The following is a 24,455-nucleotide window of genomic DNA, read 5'->3' as shown; positions in this document are numbered from 1 at the left end:
GAAAAATTCAATATATATATACATACATATAACACATACATACATACATATATATACATACATATAATACACACATATATAACATACATATATATAATAAAATAAATTCAGTGAGTATGCTAATAGCATTTTGGATGTTACATAAGAAAGAATTAACAGACTTCAAGATAGATCAATGGGAATTACTCAAGCTGAAACAGAGTAAGATTTAAAAAAAAGAACTAATCATCAATAACGTGTGAGAAAATATGAAGAGGTCGAACATACATACAATTGGAGTTCTGAAAAGTGAGGAAAGAATGAGACAGAAATATATTTGAATAAATACTTGCTGAAATTTCTCCAAATAACAAAATACCATAGACTTGGTGACTTAAACAACAGAAATGTATTTCCCACAATTCTGGAAGCTGGGAAGTCCAATATCAAGAAGATTCTGACCAATTCAATCCTGATAATAGCTTACTTCCTGGCTTGTAAACAACTGCCTTCTCATTTTATCCTCACATAGACTTTCCTTGGTGCTTGTACTCAGAGAGGGAGAGATCTCTTCCTTCCTCTTCTTTTTTGATTTTTTAAATTTTTTTATTAAAAAAATTTTCTTTTAACGTTTATCTATTTTTGAGACAGAGAGAGACAGAGCATGAGCAAGGGAGGGGCAGAGAGAGAGGGAGACACAGAATCTGAAACAGGCTCCAGGCTCTGAGCTGTCAGCACAGAGCCCAACGCAGGGCTCAGACTCACGGACTGTGAGATCATGACCTGAGCCGAAATCGGATGCTTAGCCACAAAGCCACCCAGGTGCCCCTTTCTTCCTCTTCTTATAAGGACACCAATCCTATTACATTAGGACTCTACCCTTATGACCTCATTCATTAACCTGAATTACCTCCTAAAGGCCCTTTCTCCAAAAACTACAACAATGGGTATTAGCATTTCAACATATGAACTTTGAGGGACACAATTCAGTCCATAGCAGGTATATTCATCCAACAGAATACTACAAACAATAAAAAGGAAAGAATTATTGATTTTCACAGACATTATGAGTGAAAGAAGCCACATATGAAGGAGTAAGTATATTTTATTCCATTTAGATGGTGACAGAAATCAAAGAGTATTTGACTATGAGTGTTGGGGGTGGGGTGGGTGGTTAACTGGGAAGGGGGCACAAGGGAAACTTCTGGGGTAATGGCAATGCTATGTCTGAATTGGGGTGATAGTTACATGGGTGTATATATTTGTCAAAATATATTGACTGTACACTTAATACCTGTGTATTTTATCGCATGTATATTCCATCTTAAAAAAAAAAGGCAACTAAGAACAAATAGCTGTGTTAAGTTCTACCTGAACAAGAAAGGCAATCTTCTTTGGTGAGTTTGATGTACTCCTAGGTTAGGAAGTGCTATCCATAGAGATTTTTCCATTTTAAATGTTTTTACAAATGATGAAGGAGTTAGGGTTTTCAGATCAATACATATTTAGTGTGTGCCTACATACAATAGATTCTCCAATTCACAGATGCAAATGTGAGGAAGGGACTTGTTCCAGGGCACATTACCAACCAATTATGGGATGGACACCCCATTTCTAGTTTCCAAGTTTAGACTATTTGGTATTTTTTTAAGTCTATTAATTTAGAGAGAGAGTGTGTGAGAGAGAGAACAGGGGAGTGGGGGAGAAAGAGAGAGAGAGAGAGAGAGAGAGAGAGAATATCCCAAAAAGGCTCTGCAATGCCAGTGCGGAGCCTGACGTGGGGCTTGGACTCACAAACCATGAGATCATGACCTGAGGTGAAATCAAGAGTTGGATGCTTAACCAGCTGAGTCACCCAGGTACCCCAAGACTATTTGCTATTAAAGAAAAAAAATAGTACAGCACATCAAGTAGGTATAAAGAGGTTCAGAGACTTGCTGTCTCTCAGGATATAATCCTAAAGTGACATTTGAGTTGTGAGGAACAATTTAGGAACAGATTTTCTGTGGTGCTGAAAAAGGCTTGTGCTGACCACACAGAGGCAAGGAATGTGATCTCAGCAGAAAGCGTCTCCAACCTTCAGCACCCCTCTCTGTCCTGTAATTCTACCCGGGTATTTCTGAGACTCTCAAGTCTTTCCTTCTACAGAAGGGCTTTTTCAAGCTTAACCTCTGAAGCACCAGATCCACCATTAGCATATTCCTTTCTAAGACGTTTGTTTTCAAAGACATTTCACCATACATCTTTGAATTCTTTGGGGGCAGGGATCACGGCTCATACAACAGTGGGGGCTGAATGTTTGTGGCATCACTGTAGGTATTTAACAACAAAGAAGAATCTGTCCTCATTTCCATCAGCGGCAGCTTGCACTGTTACGCAAGCACTTTGACGCAGCTTCATGAACTGCAGAATTAAATCTGCAACCACAAAAAAAAGACGCTGATTTCTCATGGCCCTTTTGTAACTTCAGGAAGATTTTGAGAAGTCTCTAAATTAAATTTAACTGTTGAGCACAGGGTGAACTTAAAACCCTCATCTGTTTTAAGTCATTCCCTTCCTCCCATACGCTGTACACTCATACAGGGTCTGAATCGTAAGTGTTTTGGCTGAAGACATATGCTCTGTGTGAAAGGCCAAGGAACCCAAGGGGCTGAAATTACTTTACTGCCTGCATCACCACATTCCTTTTCTTTGAATTCACTCCGATGAAAACCACTGAGTAGATGTAGAATGTCCTGCACAGAGCAGTGGGGTCCCATCAGGCCACAAAGGTGGGCGGAAAGAGCACAGCCCCACAAGGAATGTTTGGCATTATTATTCAGGAAGGAAAACAAGAAGACGGTAAGAAAAACATATTTCTCAACAACAATATGCTAAAAATCTACTTCGAAATGAGGGTGTAATTGACATCTACCGTGAAGCCAAACCCCATGGTGATTAATTTTTAAAATTTGTGTTCTGGTATTGACTGTACCAATTATCTCACTGGTACTCACTGAACCTTCCTGGACACAAGGGAAATACATTTGTTAAACAGGATAACTGCTGTAACAAGCCACTGATATTTGGGTAGAGGGGATGTCTGTGATAAGGAGAGTTCATATCTTGCTCATATCACAGTCTAATGAGGGTAAGGAGGGAATAGGGAGTTATACGCCAGAGGTTTATGGGCTAGGTCTAGCAGTATCTGACATCATTTCTGCCCACATTCTGCTGGCCATAACTGAGTCATATGGCTTCAACCAACTTCAGAGGAAGCTGGAAAATGTGGTTTAGTTTTAGGCCTAGAAGAAAAAAGAAGAGAGTCTTCATGAACATACAGCATTGCTTCCACCATATTACACAATAGTAGGTGGAAATAAGATAAATGATATCCTTACTAAGATACTTAAACATCTAGTGACAAGTGGGAAAAAGAGCATGTTACATTCTAATCTTCTCATTCTAGTAAGGTGGATTCTGGGGATATCGATTGCAGACAATGGCCCAGTCACTCTTGTACCACCTTCATGACCAATGCCTATTCCTGAACCTACAATTTGACAACTGGCATTGATTATATAATGGTTGCACAGAACAGACTTTTGCTGCAGTACTAAAATCATATTTTGAGAGCTGTGCAAATCCTTTAGCTGATCAGAAGACAGGACAGTGGACTTCATCACAGGATTTCTGAACTCCTGTTGTATTCCTCTACTTTCTAATATTATACCACTAAAGCAGAGTTATTAGTCAATTTATACCACTGTAATTAAAACTGGAGATAGTAAAGATCAGTAAGAAAATAACACCTTCAAATTTCTGTTTTACTAGTTAAATGGTAGCAGTTCCAAAACTAAGTCAGAAGCACATGTTAGGAATGAGGTCCTCAACAGGTGCAGGTGCACATGATAGGAGACAGAAAGAAAAGTAGGTCCAGATCTAGAAGTCTGGGCAGAAAAGAAAGACATGGCTGGAAGCCCTTAGCAGCATGGGAGGAGCCTGAGGGTATAGGGATCCCTGGAAAAGTTGGAAGTAGGGAGAAAGTTCCATAAGCAAAGTTCTTAGGTGTTATTTTAGGTGTCTGAAGGCAGGTACCATAGGCATTTCCAACTTGACTGACCTCCCTTGATCTCAATGCAATATATGGGCTAAGGACTAATGAATTCCTTATACTCATCCCTCAACTGGATTCTCATGGCTGATCAGGCAGTCAAAATGTATGGGCACTGTTTTAGGCCATGCTTCAAACCATCTTGAAGTTTCCTTGGAGGTTCTTTATCAAAGACCTGGCATGGAGCTGCAGGATTATAGTAGTCACACTGGTGATAACTAGAAATCTAGGTCATCATCTCTTCCTGCCAGAGCTGTCACTCCCAGGAAAGTCATGATTTCATTTCCTAATAAGACGTAGCATTCTGTTCCAAGGGCATTTTTAGTTCTCACTGCTCTGTATGTTGTACTATGCACTGACTAAATAATTGTAAGAGGTCTTGGCCTGCACATTCCCATGTGGTTAATTGCAACAGCATGTGGCAGAAGCCCTTACTGAATATGTAATCTGATGCCACCAATGTGATGGTGTCAGGTGCATAAAATGCTCCAGATAGTTGGATTTTTTTTCCTATGGAATAAATTACTTCATTGGGAGTTTGGAAACTTGCCCAATAGTTTTTGAGAACAGGGGAAAGTTCTTTCTTTGCCATTAAAGCCCTTAGGACTTCTTGCAAATAAAAGCCCCTCTATGGGCACCTGGTTGGCTCAGTTGGTAGAGCATGCAACTCTTTTTTTACATTTTTTAAAATGTTTATTTATTTCTGAGACAGGGAGAGACAGAGCATGAGTGGGAGAGGGGCAGAGAGAGAGGGAGACACAGAATCAGAAGCAGGGTCCAGGCTCTGAGCTGTTAGCACAGAGCCCAACGCGGGGCTTGAACACACAAGCCGTGAGATCATGACCTGAGCCGAAATTGGTCACTCAACTGACTGAGCCACCCAGGCACCCCAAGCATGCAACTCTTGGTCTTGGAGTTGTGAGTTTAAGTCCCATATTGGGGGTAGAGTTTACTTTAAAAAACTCAATGAAATTGAAAAAACAAAACACAAACACATACACACAAAATGGAAAAAAATCAATAAAAGCCCCTCTAATATGGGCCTGTATGAGAGAATGTTCCACTGCACAAATACGTTCTCTGCACTTTGTTTATTAAAAATTTTTTTAAGTTTATTTATTTTGAGAGAAACACAGAAGAGAGCAAGTGGGGAAGGGACAGAGAGAGAGGGAAAGACAGAGTCCCAAGCAGGCTCTGGGCTGTCAGCACAGAGCCCGACATGGGGGCTTGAACTCACAAACCATGACATCATGACCTGAGCTGAAACCAAGAGTTGGATGCTTAACTGACTGAGCCACTCAGATGCCCCTGCACTTTGTGTAGGCAGAAGGAAGAGAAGGATGGAAGGAAGGTGTCTGGAAACCCCACACGGGGTGATGAAGATAAAAGTGTGATTGAGAGAAAAGAGCAAGAGAAGAGGAAAGGCTAGTAGGCCTCACGAGCAGGGAGGAGAAAGTAACATACAGAGAGCCACTTTGAGAGACAGGGCTAAGTGCATTTCATTCACTTGAAATGAATGTAAGAAATGTAAAAATCACTCCACAAATATGAAGCCCGAAGTCAGAAAAGGAATTCCTTATCAGATGCCATAGGTTAGACCAACACAGAGATATCATCATTACCAGTGGGTAAGTCACACAGCCTCCCTCGGTTTCAATGACCTCATATGCAAGATGGGGGCAATAACAGAATCTACCTAAGAGAATTATTGTGAGATTTCTAAGAGATAATATATGTGAAGACCTTAGCACAGAACCTGTCATAGATGGGGAGTTAAATCCAGTTTAGTGATGATAACAGTGATGTTGATAAAAATGATGGAAGGCACTGAAGAAGATGCCAAAAGAGTCAAGCCAATGAATTCTACTTTGAACCAATGAAATGCATTATTGGGACATGTCCAGCCCCACACAAAAAGCTATATGGTAGCTATAGCTACAGTTTATTTGCAGATTTTCCACCTCCATTGCAATCCCACAATCCTGAACACATGGAGAAAGGAGGACATAAAAAGAGAAATGCCAGCACCTGCATGTTTGGAATATACAGTTACAGTGATGGAGGAAACATCAAAAAAATAATCTTTTACAGAGAATTGCATTTAAACATCCATGACAGATGAGTGTCTACCCTGTTCTTATGGACTTCTAAAGGTGTGCCTTTTTCTTTTTAATAGCTGGGTTCTAATTATCTAGATGTTTAACTTAAACACCATTTAAATCTGGTTCTGATCTCCCTGGCAATGTACAACAGCTGGAATTCTAGAAAATAATCCATGACCCACAGGGTTAGAAGATAGGAATAACATCCATACTATAACCTAGCTGTGCTAAAACAGGCTTAACACAGATTCCTAAAGGTGAGCTTAAGGTCAGGTGTCATCTGCCTTCAATCAGGGATGTTTGTGGGGGAAACGAGAAGCGTGTCATGCCACAATGCAGTCCAGATGTCTGAAGAACCTCCAGGGAAGAGAACAAGAGGCAATAATTCAAAGCAGGTGGAGTTCAAGGTGACTCATGTGGGCAGCTCTGGATTGGTCCATGCTGACACCAAAATGGTCAGAAAAGAGTAGAAGTCCCATAGTGGAGGCTTTGTCTGGACAGTCCCTTTGGGACTCTTTTGAGGAACATGCTTTGATCCATGGTAGAGCTGAACATGAATTCAGCTATGAGGGGGCCTACTGTTGCTTCCATGAACTCCTTCAGAGTTCTCTTTTGCAGGCCTTCCTCACCTCTATGGACCTCCACCAGATTCTCCCTGGGGTCTCCATCCACCTCTGAAATCAAGAAAAACAAATCCGAACGCTGGGCTATAATCAGAGTCTGACTCATGGTACATGCAGCCCAAGGATGTCTCTTCAGGTGTTACATACCACATGTCCTGATAATCTACCAGCAATCCTCCCCACAAAACAAACAAACAAACAAACAAACAACAAATAAAACAAGAACACAGTTTCCCTGACTCATATGCATCATATGTTCCAACATGTGGATCTTTTCTAATTACTTGAATCTCTCATTATTTATGTTTTAGTTGTATCGTTTTCTGGGGGTCCTTAAACATATAATTTGTATCTGGCTAGGGAAAGAGAGTCCACGTATCTTTTACTTTTTTTCTCCATTGCCTTAAACCATACTAACACCGTAAGTGAATGGCAAATGCTTGTTGAGCCCATGAATGAATGAGGCATTTAAAAAAAGCTTCTACCTTTTTCTTACACTGATTTTTATTTCAGATTCCAGACCAGGGCTTTAATTCACCAATATGCTTTCACACAGCTGGATGCAATACCCTTGGTTTCCTGGTACCATCTGCTGGCTAAGTCATCCCCTAAAGGCCAAAAAACACAAAACAAAAGGAGCATTGGAAAAGGGGGAAGGAGATATGGAAAGTGGACAGGAAGAGGTGTTTAAGGGAAATGGTGTACATTAGTAGATGTCACAGAGATTTATTTCTTTTTCTATGGGGATTTACTCTAGTAACCAAACTCTGCTTTCAGGATTTTTTTCCAAAAACTGCCTGGGGCATTTATCATTTGCAATGAGGACTGCTTAATTGGCAAAACTTTCCTTCTGAGATTTGGATTCAGACTTTAGACTTGAAACATTAAGAGGAGCAACACCTTAGCATTGCGTGGAGAATGCTTAAGGTAGAGGAGGGAGTTCAAAATAATTTGTCTTGATACCTTTCACAAAAGCATTGTTTCTCCCACTTCTCATCCCTGGAGCAACCACATCAAGGAAGCATAAGGGTGAAGGCCTTAGACCCTCTGTGTGGTGGGGAAATGCAAGAGATCTGAGCTCTTGGCATGTGTTTTAGGCCACATTTTGGGACCAGTGCCCAGACAACAGGTCCTGTAGTGTTCTTGAGGGTACACCCTCAGTGTGAAGGCTCCCAGGATTGCCAACCAGCAGTGAAACACTTGCACGAGCTATACTCTTAGGAGACAATAAATCCTCTCTGATTAATTCCAGACCACCACTCCTTTGCCAGTCAGAGATGTAATTTTCGTCAAAAATATTTTTGAAGATGGAAAGTGCTTTGAAGAATTTAAAAAAGGTAAGTCATTAAAAAACTTTTTTTTGCAGGCTATCTATTTATTCTATAAATAAGTATGCCATAAAGGTGATTTTATGACCTTTTTGTTTGGATACCATCAATAAAAATATAGGATAGTAATTATCATAACCTTAAAGTAGAGGAAAATCAAATGATACAAAGGAGGTTATTGAGAAATTTAGCAAAACACAAGTCTGTGAGTTAGTAAACAAGCATTTATCATTTATAGAGATTTCACAAGAAATGAAAGAAATCTGAATTCTATTCTCCAATAAAAAATATTCATCTTAGTTAGGGTACCACTAGCTGCTATAGTCCACAAACACCACAATTTCACTAGCTTTCATAAGAAACATTGTTTTTGCTCATGCCCAATATTGTGGCTATTACTGGTCAACAGAGCAGAGGGTGAAAGGTGCAGTTGTTATTCAGGGATCCAGGCTCAGGTGATCTGCTATATTCAACACATACCTTCTAAGGATGCCCTGGATACCAACATAAGCCAATGGATGGGGAAAGAGAGATCACAGAAGGAATATGTGCTTCTGACATGTAACACTTCTGCTCAGATTCTACTGATTAGTTCTCATCACAGGCCCCACCCAAATGGGCACAGGGCTGAGAACATAGTCCCTGGCTAGGCAGCCAACTCCTTGCCAAAACTGTCTATTCTGGAAAGGGGAGTTTAAACTCACTGGAAGACAGTTAGGCAACTCTTCCATGAGAAGAATTAGGAAATGTGTTGAAATAGAGGAAGCAATGAAGTCAAGTTTTTAAAAACTATTTTAGAGTTCTTGCTCTGCCAACCATTGCCCTCCCATCTGTCCCCCACCCCTCTGGATGATTTAGTCTCCTTGGTCAACAGTCCTCATTTACGAAGTCAAGATCACAATAACAGCTCAGAGGATGGCAGTGAGGCCTAAATATAACATTAAATGTGTGAGTCTTTGTGAACAAGAAAGGGCTACCTGGTGCTCCTGCAGCTATGGGTAAGCAGAGCTGATTTTTTAAAATTAGATTTGCTACATATTTTTGAAGGCTTACTATTCAAGCCATTGGCTAATTCATGACTAAAGAAAAATAGGTTTCTGCAGCTTATATGATGTTTCTTAATTATTACATGAGAAAAGACAGTGAATTTTAAGAAGCACAATTTGGAAATTTGGGGTTGGGTAATGGAAAGGAAGTCTGGTTTCTAATTGCAGCTCTGACACTGGCCAGCTGACTGACTGCAAGCTGGCCACTTCAACTGTCTGGGCTTGAATTTCCTCAGAGGCAAAAAGAGAGTGGTTAGCTAAATGGTCCTTTCCAGATCATGAATGAGATATTCTGAAGAGGAAACTCATCTAAATGACTCACTCACATTATCAAATCACAATCATGAGGAGGTCAGCAGAGAAAAAATACCCAAATTATGTCAATTTAGGGGTAGTATTTTTACAACTTGAGGAAAAAAACCAATTCATTTTCTAATCTCTTAGTGGAATGACTTAATTACTATAGACAGGTCAAGTGTTTCAAAACTTTGTTGTATCATCTGCCCCCAAACTTTCTTTCTGGTTTTGCTTTTACATGTTTCTTGAGCTAATATGGGGCAAAAAGTACATAAAATATAGATATGACTGTGTAGACATGATTTCAATGGCATGTGAGCATAAAACTTTGACAAAAAAAATTCCCCCTTCATAAATTAGATATAATGATTTGGAAAGAGAGATTTAGACCAGATAGACATCTTATGTGATTGAACTGATATCCATGTTAAGAAAAGAATATTCACACATGCTTAATTTCTTCTGTAGACACTGATGCAAAGCTTTTGGTTCATAAGTTAATACTCAAGGCAGCTCTGTGATCCTAGTAGATACCGAACAGTTGATAAAGATAATGAAATACATCAGCAATTAACAACTATTAGTGATACTTTCTTTTAGTTCTTGTTTTTCTAAACTGTTAATCATGGCCATCTAATTACTTAAGACATTTTATTCATTACATGCATAATCATTCTTATTAAACTAGCAGTATAGCCTCGGCTTGGTATAGCAGTATAGCCTCTCTGACTCTCAACTTCTTTATCTGTAAAATGGGGATAATTTTTTTTCTTTTGGAGTTATTGTACTACTGTTTGAATTAGAGATAGTATATATAAAATGCCTGGTACAGGTCTGGTACATGGAAGAGGATCAATAAATGGCAATTATTAACTACTTTTATTATATAAACTATGATCACCTATCTTGTGCTGTTTGTACTATGCAAATAAAGGTTAAAAGAGAGCCAAGAAATGGTCCTAGGGTGTACAGTCTAGATGGAGAGACAGGGCAGGCTAATAAACACACAGGCTGCCATTTGCCAAGTGCCAAACTTCTCTTAATAATGATGCCCTTATTATAGAGACAGCCAGTGTGACTGGCAGGTATTTCATAATGTAGTCATCATACCTAAATAACAGCCATTACCCAAATTTTATTTCTGGATGGCCCTTTTATTTGCATAAAATTTTGTTGGTGCTTTGTAACATGCTCTATGGTAACAATGGGGGACCAGTCAATTTTCTTCCATTTTACAGAGTGAGAACTGAGCTGGAAAAAATCCAATATTTTTGTAAGATTATGAATGAGGGGCTTTGCAGATGGAGAATCAGAAAGCAGATGTGTTGATACCTATGCTTGTGTTCATCTTTCTGTCCCACTGGAGTTCAGAGGACTAAGATTCACTTAAGAACGGAGCCTTATTTTTCTGTCTCTTAAAATTCATTGCATTTACTCTAAAAACACTGATGGTTCTAATGAACACTGGAAACTGCCTCCACCTTTCATCTCCTTGAAATCACGCCAGAAAAAGCCTCCAGCATGCTCAACTCTAGTTTACGTTTTCTAAAGTTTCTTCCTCCCTGGATGATGATAGTGAGAATCATCACTTGTTAACACACAGATGACTCCAGAAATTTCTGCACTTCAAAGTGAATCCTTTATTCACCTGAGTGTTTAACTGTGTCAATGTGCTCTCATTATCAGATTTAATTGAATAATTCAACAAGGAAATGTGCCCAGTGCACACATTATACAGATGTGTTTGCCAAAGTTATCTTGGCTTGTGGGAGAGAACAACCCTCTGATGCCCTGAGTTATTCAGAAAGGCCATCACAGATGTCAACATATGATGGAGACAGATACCCATGGCAATATGTGAATATCAAAATCATCCCTAGTTTATTCTCCCATCACATTGATGGTATGCTGCTCTTGTGCTGGAGTTACAGAAGTGAACAGCTGGTCACAAGGAAGTTGTACTTATTCTCTCACTGGATGGTATGTTATTCTTAGTCAACATAAAGCTTGTCAAGAGGAGCTGTTCACTAAGGTCAAGTAGTAAGCCTTGCATGTGGGAAGACCTTGTTAGGTTCCTGACTTGCAAGCAGAAACCAACTAAAACATTTCTGACCTAATGGGAAGATATAGATATATTTCCATTGCATTTACCCAAATGTGGTTGTAAAAACTATACAATGCAAAGTGTTTTTCTTTGCTAATTCATATAGAGACTTGATTAAACTGGACAATCAGATATATCTAAGTTTAATTAAACCTATTATAAACCACATAGAGAACATACAAAAATCATTTACTATAAGACCACTGTATTAATCAGCTTTTTGCTGCAATAATGGTATGTAACAAACAGCCCCCTATATTTCAGTTGACCTTTTAACAACAGACATTAAACAACAAACATTTCTTGCTTATAGGTCTGTGGCTATGTTACGGCTCAGCTAGACTTGGTTGGCCTGGCTTTGGCTGCACTTGGTACCAGGATGTGGGTTGGATTCAGGTCTATTCCATATGTTTCTTCATTCTGGGACTCGGAATGAAGAAACTGACTCCCTGTGACAATATCTTTTCATTGTGGATGGCAAGAATACAAGAGGGCAAACCTAACCACACATCCTATTAGAAGTCTGGTTGAATGTAGTTCCCATTATGTCCTCTTACATTTTATTGGCGAGAGCAAATCACCTGGCCAAACTCCAAGCTATTGACATTGGGAAGCATCTCTGCTAAAAATATGTCCAGGCTGAGGAGGACAGAAAGAATGGTGAAGAAATAATATAATTTATCATACCTGGTTATTGTAAGCTGCTGAATGAAGTTTAGGTCAACTGAACCACAAGGAAATTCAACCAATCAGAATCAATGGTGATTTTTCTAAAAAAAAAGGTATTTTTAATTCCCTTTAAATCATTATGGCATGTGATTTCCTTTCCATGAATCAACAGCTTTCAGGGATTCAGAGCCAGAAGATATGTATCTTAGAACAATAAATCATTGCTCAGCCTCAAATTAGGCTTTTTGAACCTCTCATAAGATAATAATTTTAAAGGTCAGATTTTGTGGAAGAGAAAACAGTTTTCCAAATTCCAAAAAATCCTCTTTAACATACCAAAAACAGAGCTTGGGAATCTGAATGTCATTTTTTTTTTTTTTTTCTTAAGATACGGGTAGAAAGTGCTTACAAGACAAAAAGGAAATTCCTAACTGCCTGGGAGGAAATGGCACCTCTGGGTCTTAGGGCTGGGAGATTGAAGAAGGGCAAATCATCATGCAGGTAGGGCCTGGCAAGCCCTCCTGGATAAGGGGCAGAATTAACATATTCAGATAGGTGGGGAAATTTTGAAAACAGTGAAGCTTGTCCCCAGTGCACAACACTATTATCTCGAGCCCTTTTTGAGAAGCTTCCTGTTCAGCCTAATGCTAGAGCAATACTTCTTTCAGGAAGCAGATATATACATATATGAATTTATATATGTGTGTGTATAAAGAGATTTTATTCAAGGAATTTCAACTGGCAGGTTCAATTGAAAGGCAGACTGGAATGCTGAATATTTCTCAGGTAGGAGTTGATGCTGTAGTCTTGAGGAGGCAGAATTTCTTCTTCCTCAGTGAAACCTTAATGTTGCTTTTAATGTCTTTCAATTTATTGGATGAAGCCCATCCAAATTATTGAAGATAATTTCCTTTCCTTGAAGTCAACAGACTGTAGATCTACAAAATACCTTCACCATAACACCAAGATTAGTATTGAAATAACTGGGAACAATGCTTAGCCACGCTGACACATAAAACTAACCATCACAAGCAACAGCTGAACGAAATCTTTGATGTCTAGGTAGGAATTCCTAGCACTCCTGCTTTCACATGGTCTGTATTTGGTATATAAGAATCCAGAAATTCCCAACTAAGACTGTTCTAAGAGATGAAAGATGATGGCATAAAGTCCCATTTAAATTCTCTGAGCATCATTTCTAAGGCCTCCATTTGCTCAAATTTCTTTCTTTCTACATTTCTTAAAATATTTATTTTTAAGAAAGAGAGACAGAGTGTGAGTGGGGGAGGGGTAGAGGGAGGGAGACACAGAGCTTGAAGCAGGCTCCAGGCTCTGCGCTGTCAGCACAGAGCCTGATATGGGGCTCAAACTCGCAAACCCAGAGATCATAACCAGAGCCCAAGTCGGACACTTAACTGACTAAGCCATCCAGGTACCCCTCAAATTTCTTAGGACTAGTGTAGATAACAGAGGAGACAGGCTTGAGTTTTTCTAGAGGTCCAAGTGTGTGGTCAAGACCACAGTAATTTCATCTCTAAACTATCAGGCTTCTCTGCAAGATCAGGCTGTTATAGGTGAGTTTTGTTGGCTTATGAATCTATTTTCCATTTAGGATTTAGAATAGAAATGTCAACATAGGACTTTCTAGTTTAAGAGTATAGTTGAACAATCATGTTTTAATATATAGTGTGGGGTTTCTTCTGCTTGGACTTTATAGTAATAAGATGCAATCAATATGGGACACTGTCTATAATTTTATTTATTAGCACTGATATAAATGATACCATAATTACATAATTTTTGTATCTTATATATATTGAAGCAATTGCCCCATTTGATTTTAGCATATATTATATTTAATTATGATCATACAAGTTTGTGAGTATAATTTTAAAATAAATGGGGACTGTTTCCATCAAGCCTCACTGATGGAACTGTCATCAGCATTCTTTTAAAATGCAAAAATGTACAGGGGTGCCTGTGTGACTCAGTCGGTTAGGCATCCAACTTCAGCTCAGGTCATGATCTCACGGTTAGTGAGTTCGAGCATCAGGCTCCACACTGACAGTTTAGAGCTTGGAGCCTTCTTCGGATTCTGTGTCTCTATCTTTATCAGCCCTTCCCCACCTTGCTCTCTCTCTCTCTCTCTCAATAATAAATAAACATTAAAAAAAATTTTAAATAAATAAAATGCAAAAATGAGTCAAATATCACTGTATATAGAATTGATGAAAAAAGGCTTCAAAAGGATGAAAATGAACATTTCAAATAGATTTTTATTCATTTTTAGTTTTTTTTAAGTTTATTTATTTTGGGAGTGGGGGAGGGGCAGAGAGACAGAGAGAGAAAGAGAGAGAGGGAGGGAAGGGAAGAGGAAGAGGAAGAGGGAGAGGGAGAGGGAGAGGGGCAGGGAGAGGGAGAAGGAGAGGGAGAACCCTAAGCAGGTTCTGTGCTGTCAGCATGGAGTCCAATTCAGGGCACGATCCCACAAACCACAAGATCATTATCTGAACTGAAATCAGTCACTTAACTGACTGAGCCACTCAGCTGCCCCTCTGATTGATTTTTAAAAAGCAAACTATAAAGAAAATATAACAGCCATGGACATTTTTTTCTTAATAAAAATTTTTGAATAAAGCAAAAATTAGTAGAACTAGGTAGATTGGACCTTATCAAAATGGAAAAAAATTGTGTTTCAAAGGACACCATCAAGAAAGTGAAAAGATAACTTACAGAATGGGAGATAATATTTGTAAGTCATATAACTTATAATGGGCTGGTATCTAGAATGTACAAATACCTCTAAAACTCAATAATAAAAAAACTAATTTAGAACTAGGCAAATAATTTAAATAGCCATTTCTCCAAATATATACAAATTGCCAATAAGCACATTAAAAAGATAATAAATATTATTAGTCATTAAGAAAATGTAAATTAAAACCACAGTGATACCACTTCACACCCACCAGAATATATATGGCTAAAATATATATATAGCCAAGAAGACAGAAAATAACAAGTGTTGGTGAGGATGTGGAAAAATTAGAACCCTCACTTACTGATGATGGGATTGTAACATGGTGCAATCACTTTGAAAAAGAGTTTGGCATTTACTCAAAATGTTACATATGCAGCTACCATGTGACCTAGAAATTCCATTCCTACTATATACCCAAGAGAAACAAAAGCATATATCTATACAAAAACATGTACATGAAGATTCATAAAAGCCTACTCCTTACAGCTAAAAAGGAGAAACAACACAAGTGTCTACCAACTGAGGAATGCAGTGTATCCATATAATGAAATATTATTTGGCAATAAAAAGAATGAAATACTGATACATGCTACAACACAGATGTTCCTTGGAAACATAATGGTAAGTGAAAGAACCCAGGCAGAAAAGTCCATGTACTGTATTCTCCATTTATAGAAAAAGAGAGTAGATCAGTGATTATCAGCGTTTGGGGAGAGGAGAGAGAATGGGCAGTGACCAGTAATGGGTATGGGGTTTCTTCGGGGTGGAAATAGTCTGGAATTAGAATGGCACAATATCTAAATACCCTAAAACTCTCTGAATTATATACTTTATGGTATGAGAATAGTATGCAAATAAAAAAATAACTTGTAGAACTATGAGGATATAAAACCAATAATGATAAAGGAAAACTCTATCTCACTTTCTTTACAGATTGGCAGATCAAGAAGATAATAAGAATAAAGAATATTGAAACGGCATAATCGACAAGCTTGAGTTGACTGATTTCTTTTTAACTTTGTGCACCCTAGAAAAGATAATTTATATTATTTCCAAATACATACAGAATCATATACAATGATTCACTAATACAAGATTAATCATGTATTAGTAGAAATATGAAATAAAAATTCCAAGAGCTTATCATATATAGCCACATTCACTGGTAACAATACAGTAAGGTTAGAAATCAATGAATTAACTGGATGTAAAAGAATGATCTGTACACTAGAAAAACACTTCTAAATAACTCTTGGTTCAAGAAAAATAAAAATTAAGCTACAAAATATTTTGTAACTAAATAGCAGCAAAAATAATTTATACCAAATCTTAGAGGAAGCAGCCAAAGAGAGAATTAACAAAAATTTTAAAATCTTAAATGTAATTTTATTTGAGGATATAGGAAGTAATGAAAAGAAACTAAGTTTTAAATTAAAGGAAAGAGAAGGAAGGAATTATTAAAGAGAAGATGTTAAGGGAACCAAAATGGAAACATAATGAGCAAAGATAATCACAAAATTAAATCTCATTATTTGGAAATATTCATAGTCAAACACCGAAAGATAGACATTCACAGGAATCAAAGAAAAAAACAGCTACCCAAATAACAAAATTAGGAACAAAAATGGAATATACCTAGGGGAATAAAATATTATAAGAAGGAACACCAATAAATGTGAATATCAATGAAATGGACACTTTTTAAAAAAAATAATTAATTTATGTTTTATTTAACTCCAAGTTAGTTAACATACAGTGTAATACCGCTTCAGGAATAGAATTTAGTGATTCATTACTTACATACAACACCCAGTGCTCATCCCAACAAGTGCCCATCAACCGTTTAGCCCATTCTCCTACGCAACACCCCTCCAGCCACCCTTACAGTTTGTTCTTTGTATTTAAGAGTCTCTTATGGGGGCGCCTGGGTGGCTCAGTTGGTTAAGCGTCCGACTTTGGCTCAGGTCACGATCTCACGGTCCGTGAGTTCGAGCCCCGCGTCGGGCTCTGGGCTGATGGCCCAGAGCCTGGAGCCTGCTTCCGATTCTGTGTCTCCCTCTCTCTCTGCCCCTCCCCTGTTCATGCTCTGTCTCTCTCTGTCTCAAAAATAAATAAACGTTAAAAAAAAAAATTAAAAAAAAAAAGTCTCTTATGGTCTGCCTCCCTCTCTGTTTTTATCTTATTTTTCCCTCCCTTCCCCTATGTTCATCTATTTTGTTTCTTAAATTACACATATGAGTAAAATCATATGATACTTGTCTTTCTCTGAATGACTTATTTTGCTTAGCATAATACATTCTAGTTCCATCCACTGTTGCAAATGGCAAGATTTCATTCTTTTTGATTGCCAAGTAATATTCCATTGTATGTATGTATACCATACTTTCTTTCTCCATTCATCAGTAGATGGACATTTGGGCTTTTTCCATAATTTAGCTACTGTTGATAGTGCTGCTATAAAGATCAGGGTGCATGTGCCCCTTAGAATCATCATTTTTGTATCCTCCGGATAAATACTTTGTAGTGCAATTGGTAGGTCATAGGGTAGCTCTGTTTTTAATTTTTTGAGGAATCTCCATACTGTTCTCCAAAATGGTTGTACCAATTTGCATTCCCACTGTGCAAAAGGGTTCCCCTTCTCTGCATCCTTGCCAACATCTGTTATTTCCTGAGTTGTTAATTTTAGCCATTATGACAAGTGTGAGATGGTTTTGATTTGTAATTCCCTGATGATGAGTGATGTTGAGCATTTTTTCATGTGTCTATTAGCCATCTAGATGTCTTCTTTGGAAAAAGTGTCTGTTCGTGTCCTTTTCCCATTTCTTCACTGGATTATTTACTTTTCTGAGTATTGAGTTCGATAAATTCTTTATATATTTTGGATACTAACCCTTTATCTGATATGTCATTTGCAAATATCTTCTCCCATTCCATTGGTTGCCTTTAGTTTTCTTGATTATTTCCTTTGCTGTGCAGAAGTCTTTTTTATCTTGATGAAGTCTCATGTTTGATTTTGTTTCCCTTGCCTCTGGAGACATGTCTAGTAAGAAATTGCTGTGGCTGAGGTCAAAGAGGTTGCTGCCTATTTTCTCCTCTAGGATTTTGATGGTTTCCTGTCTTACATTCAGGTCTTACATCTACTTTGAGTTTATTTTTGTGTATGGTGTAAGAAAGGGGTCCAGATTCATTCTTCTGCATGTTGCTGTCCAGTTTTCCCAACATCATTTGCTGAAGATACTGTCTTTTTTCCATTGGGTATTCTTTTCCTGCTTTGTGGAAAATTAACTGGCCATACATTCTGACACATTAATTCAGCAAAGTTGTAGGCTATAAAATCAATGTAAATAAATCAGTTGTATTTATATACAAAAATGAAGGAGCAGAAAGAGAAATCAAGTTGTCGATCTCATTAACAATTACACCAAAAACCAGAAGATACCTAGGAATAAACCTAACCAAAGAGGTAAAAGATCTGTACACTGAAAACTGTAGAAAGCTTTTGAAAGAAATTGAAGAAGACACAAAGAAATGGAAAAACGTTCCATGCTCATGGATTGAAGAACAAATATTGTTAAAATGTCTATATTATCCAGAGCAATCTACACATTCAATGCAATCTCTATCAAAATAACACCAGCATTCTTCACAGAGGTAGAACAAATAATTCTAAAATTTATGGAACCAGAAAGACCCCAAATAGCCAAAGTAACAATGAAAAAGAAAACCAAAGCTGGAGGCATCACAATTCTGGGCTTCAAGCTGTATTACAAATCTGTAATCATCAAGACAGTATGGTACTGGCACAAAAACAGACACATAGATCAATGGAACAGAAAAGAGAACCCAGAAAAGAATACTTTTTGAGAAAATGTAAATTATAGGGGCACCTGGGTGGCTCAGTTGGTTAAGCCAACTTCAGCTCAGGTCATGATCTCATAGTTTGTGGGTTTGATCCCTGTGTTGGGCTCTGTGCTGACAGCTCAGAGCCTGGAGCCCGCTTCAGATTCTGTGTCTCCCTCTCTCTCTGATCCTCCCCCGCTCACACTCTGTCTCTTTCTGTCTCTCAAAAATGAGTAAATGTTAAAAAAATTTTTTTACAGTGAATTATAAAGACTGGCCCAGTAAGATACTTGAATAGACCAAGACCAGAAAAAAAATCAGAATAGTTACTGATGTGTCTTTGCCAATGGCACTACGGTATCTGCTGTCAACTCTTCAAACAATATATACAGTCAACTCTTATTATTTGTGGTAGTAATGTTCTGTAAAGTTACTACTAACTGAATTAATGAATTCTGAATCATTGAAGGGGAAATACAGAATTAGGTTCCTGTGAGCCTCTGGCCACAACATTTTCATCAAGTGATCAATACATAGTTTTGTTTTATGTATTTTTTCTTTTTAAAGACACTTTTTAAAATATTTATTGTTAATTCACTAACACTGAACTCATGGCCAATAGCACAAAAACTTAGGCCTGAACAAAACTTATTTAACATACACATCACAGTCTTCTTGTACTAAGAACACTAGACAACATGCCAGCACCACGCTTGGGGGCCATTTTAAACCAAAAAATCACCAACATAAAAAAAAGCACAAAAACGCAAAAAACATGGCACTAAGTAAACTACAGAAAAGACACTTGATCACAGTATTACAGCTAAAACAAGAAGGCAGGGCACTGCCTTGTTCAACTTCCACTGGAAATGTGCATGTAGGGTGACTCAAATTTTTTTACCTCTCTATGTTTGCAAAAGACTATGAAATCAATGTAAGTACTGGTTTTGGGGTTACAAATCAATTTTAGTCTGTAGGTAAATTCACAAATACAGAATGCACAGATAATGAGGATCAACTGTAAATTCTCATGTATCAAATTGCTCCAAGACAGAAAAATGAGGAATTATACCACTCAGCTAAACCCAGATGCCAAATAGGGCTGAGGACCACACAAGAAAAGAAAATTATAGGCTCACTGTGTTATAAACAAAGAATCTAAAATGTTATATAAAATATTACTAAATTGAATCCAGTGGGAGATTAAAAGAACAAAATATTAGTAATATGTTTAGCTGAAGAATCCAAGGATGGTTCAAAACCAGAAAATATATTGGTATATTAATTAATACTTTAAAGAAATAAAACAGCACTAACTCAATAGGTGCAGAAAAAGTACTGATAATTTTAACATTCAATTATGACGAAAAATTTTCTACAAAATTTCTTAGCAAAACAGGACTTGCTGTAACACTTGGCCAACAGCTTGAAGATAAGGTCAACATAGAAGTATATAACAAAGCAAAGAGACTTTCAAAGCAGAGCTGGAATTTGACATGCTGTACCTGTTGCCACTCTAACTTGGAATTTCCTGGAATGTAAAATAATACATTCTTATATTATTCAAGCTAATTTTAGTCATATGTTTTGGTTACTTCCTAATATGAAAAGCAAGACCTAAAACAGTCAATAATTTCAGATGATATGATTACCTACCTAAAAAAAAAAAGAATCTCATATCATAACTACTGGAACCAATAAGAAGATTTCATAAAGTGGCCACACATAGGAATGATATCTAATAATCAATAGCTTGAGCATCATCATAAACTTTGAGCAAATTTTTAAAAAATTTATCAAAAAGGCAATAACCATAAAGAAAAATGATAGATTATACTAAAATAAAAGAAATAGTGAGTCCTCAGTGAGAGAAAATATTGGCAACAGATATACCCAAGATATACAAAGAGCTCCTATAAAGCAATAAGAATAATACAGACAACACAAAAGAAAAATGAACAAAAGGCTTAAAAAGGTACTTCACAAATGATATCCAAATGATCAATGCACACTTGGAAATATATCTGGCTTTATCAGTCATCAGAGAGGAGTAAAATTAAATCTATGGTATGACAGTACTACACACTCTTACACTAAATTGCTATAATGAAAAGGGTACAGAATACCAAGTATTGGCAGGGGTGCAAAATAATATCGATGGGTTATGTACTAAATGAAACTGGAACTTTCATACACTGATAGTAGAACTATAAATCTGGTCAACCACTGTAAACATCTGTTTGACAGTATCTATTAAATTTATGACTAAGCCATACCCTCCCAGGCATGTAACCAACAAAAATGCATAAGTAAGTTCAAGTGTACAAGACATGTTTATAGAATGCTTCTAGAAGTACTATTTGTAATAGCCCCAAACTACCCAATGACCATAAAAATAGGGTGGATAAATAGTGATATATTAACAACTAAAAAATATTACTAAGCAATAAGAATGTACAAATACCAGCTACACATAATAAGGCTGAATCTTGCAAAGATAATATGCGATGAGAGAAGCCAGACATGAAAGAGTTCACAATGTCTGAGTCGATTTATTTTTTTTTATTTTATTTATTTATTTATTTTTATTTTTGGGACAGAGAGAGACAGAGCATGAACGGGGGAGGGGCAGAGAGAGAGGGAGACACAGAATCGGAAACAGGCTCCAGGCTCTGAGCCATCAGCCCAGAGCCCGACGCGGGGCTCGAACTCACGGACCGCGAGATCGTGACCTGGCTGAAGTCGGACGCTTAACCGACTGCGCCACCCAGGCGCCCCATGTCTGAGTCGATTTAAATGAAATTCAAAAACATGTAAAATTTTCCATGGTGTTAGAAATTAGGATATTGGTTACCCTTGGTGTGGAGGCAGTGGTAGAAAGGGAGCATGAAGGAGGCATCTTTTCGTAACCTGAGTGTTATAGTGAATTTGTGAAACTGTAATAAACTATATACTCTCAGGAAGATAAACTTTTCTTCAATAAAACCATCCCCCAAAGACTACTGCAATAAAACAAAACAAAAACCAAGAACTTTCCTATGCACAATCAATAATCAGTTAGTAAATATATTAGAAGAAAATATCTCGTTCAAAATAGGAATAAAAATATGACATACCTAGTAACAAATCTATAGGAAATTTTATACACACCTTTGAAAACAATTTTTTTTTTAGTAAATAAAGATATATATACTATGTTCATAGATGAGAAAACTCCCTGTAGTTCAATAGCTCAGTCATGCCTGCAGAAATCTGGCTGCAATGAGAACAACCCTTCTGCTATTCCCCTCAACATGTACGTCTCTGAGATGAGAGATTGATTATTGCCAGCTCTGAGACTTAGAACAGTTCAGATTATTGAAGAATCTCACATTTAATGGAGGGTCAAGAAGAGAAGAAAATATATGGATGTTACCTAACATTCTACTTGACAAAAAATAAAGAGAAATTGAAACTTTCTAACCAGTACCTGTGTCCTTGTATGTAATTTCCATTTCAATGTATCTATAAAAAGATCAAAATTTGTGTAGTCCAGAAAGGATAAATAGCTCTAATTCTGGCATCTGCAAAGATAATACAAATCTGCAAATAATACATATTCTGCTAGATATTAAGGCACACTAGAGAACTCTAGAAGTTTAAACAGTGTGGAATTATCACAGGAATAGGCAAATTAACCAATGGAATAGAGAATTAGTAAAAAGACTCACATAATGACACTCAAACCTATGCTTAGTAGGACTAACTGACTTAATCACTAACTAAATTGAATTGAATGCTATCAACTAAATGAGATATAACATTATTATGGGTCACCCACATTGTTTCTCTATAACTGCTTTACCTCTGAATTCTAGTTTTAGAACAGATTCAACTGAAGCAAACTATACTGAATACTATGCCTCATTATAAATGTTCAAGTGATATTAAATAAAATATTTATTATTGTCCCTAAACACTATTTTTCTATATTCCATTTTTAATTGGTTTGTGTTCCTTAAAAATGAAAAAAAAAAATCACAATTTCTAAGAAAGATCATAAAAATCAATCTTATTATACAAACTATCTTTGTGGTAGAAACTGACATGAGTGAATACTAATGGGTTGAGTATTAAAGAGCTGTGGGTTGGTAGGGGCATCAGTCCATAGGTAGGTGGGGCTCTTGGTTTGCTACTGCCCTCACCAGTTGATACACAGACAATCAGAGAGGACCCTATGCTGGCCGCACGGCTGGATTCTGCTCCCTGTGCCTGTTTGATTCTCAACTCTGCAGGGAATCATTAGAAACATGAATTCACAAAATTCACTGAGCCTAATACATGTAGGGCACTGGAATATGTTTGAGGAAATGTTTCTGACTGTGAAAATATCCACAATTTAATCAAAGGGGATAAAGACAAACAAAAAAAAAAATTGCAACTGGAAGCCCTGCTTCCAACAGTGTAAGTCACAAGTATCCTCTGGAATTTGGATAAAGCCAGGCCATTTTTATCTGGCCCTGCATCTGGGAGAAGTTTGCAATTATTCCCTAACTAGCCCTGAGATGTTATATATTGACTTTTTTTTTTCCTTCTCGAATTGAATATGCAATGCCATTACTATTTGTAATAAAATAGATCTAAATTACAGTTAATACACATAAGAAATTCCTGCTTGTGGCCAAGAGGAGAACATACTGCACACACAAAAATGGGGAAGATCCATCACTTAGCTAAATGCTGTGGAAAACTAGAAAAGGCAGCATAGTGGGTAAGGGACTTGCAGAAAGGTGAGATCCTATTCTCTGAGAACAAAGCTAGTGAGAAACAGGATGCAGGGCTTAGAAAGGTCAGGGGGCATGTGGAACTGATTCCTTTTGAGAAATTTAAAATGTTTTGCAAACATAGATTAATCCTTATATTATTATTTTTTAATGTGGACTTTTTTTTTTTTACCTTGCCCACTGAGTGGCATCTTATAGTAAATAATGAAAAGAGTGATGTCAGTTCCCCTGTTCTCTGTTCTGTGATGGGGCAAAACAGTTCTCAAGCTTATGTAATAAGATGATCCATATGTGGTACTGATGCCAGAAATAAAAAAGGCAAAAGGAGCCTCTTCTTGCTTTTCCATTGCCAGTTAAGTACATATCTTATGATTTGATTTACATTTTATGACGAGTTTTTCCTTACCACGTTTACAGATGACTTTGAGATAATAAAAGTTTCCTTATATTAGAACAAAGACAAAGCTTCAGAGAGAAAATGTATCTGGATGTTTCATTCCCATAACATTTCTACCCTTGAAACTAATCTAAATGCAAAACTGGATTTCCAACAATGTAAAGGAAAGCAAGCACTGCTGAGAGCCCGAAAGAGCCCCAAATTGTCAAAGAGAGGAAATTCCTTTCTTTTCCATAGAGGATCAATCATCTTGAAATGCCTGCTCCTAATACTGGTAGCAGTGAAATAATCATTCACCTGATACAGTGTTTCTTAATGCTAGGGTATGTGTACTTTCTTCCTGAAGTCTAAGTTGTCTAAACTATAAATCACATCAAAGAGAAATCAGGGCAGTAGCTAAATATTCTGATAGAAAATCCTTCAAAAGTCTACATTATATAATAATTTTGTTGA

This window comes from Felis catus, chromosome A2, assembly GCF_018350175.1.
Source record: "Felis catus isolate Fca126 chromosome A2, F.catus_Fca126_mat1.0, whole genome shotgun sequence".
NCBI lineage: Eukaryota > Metazoa > Chordata > Mammalia > Carnivora > Felidae > Felis > Felis catus.
The sequence above is the reverse complement of the archived record's forward strand: the minus strand, read 5'-3'. Positions refer to the sequence as shown.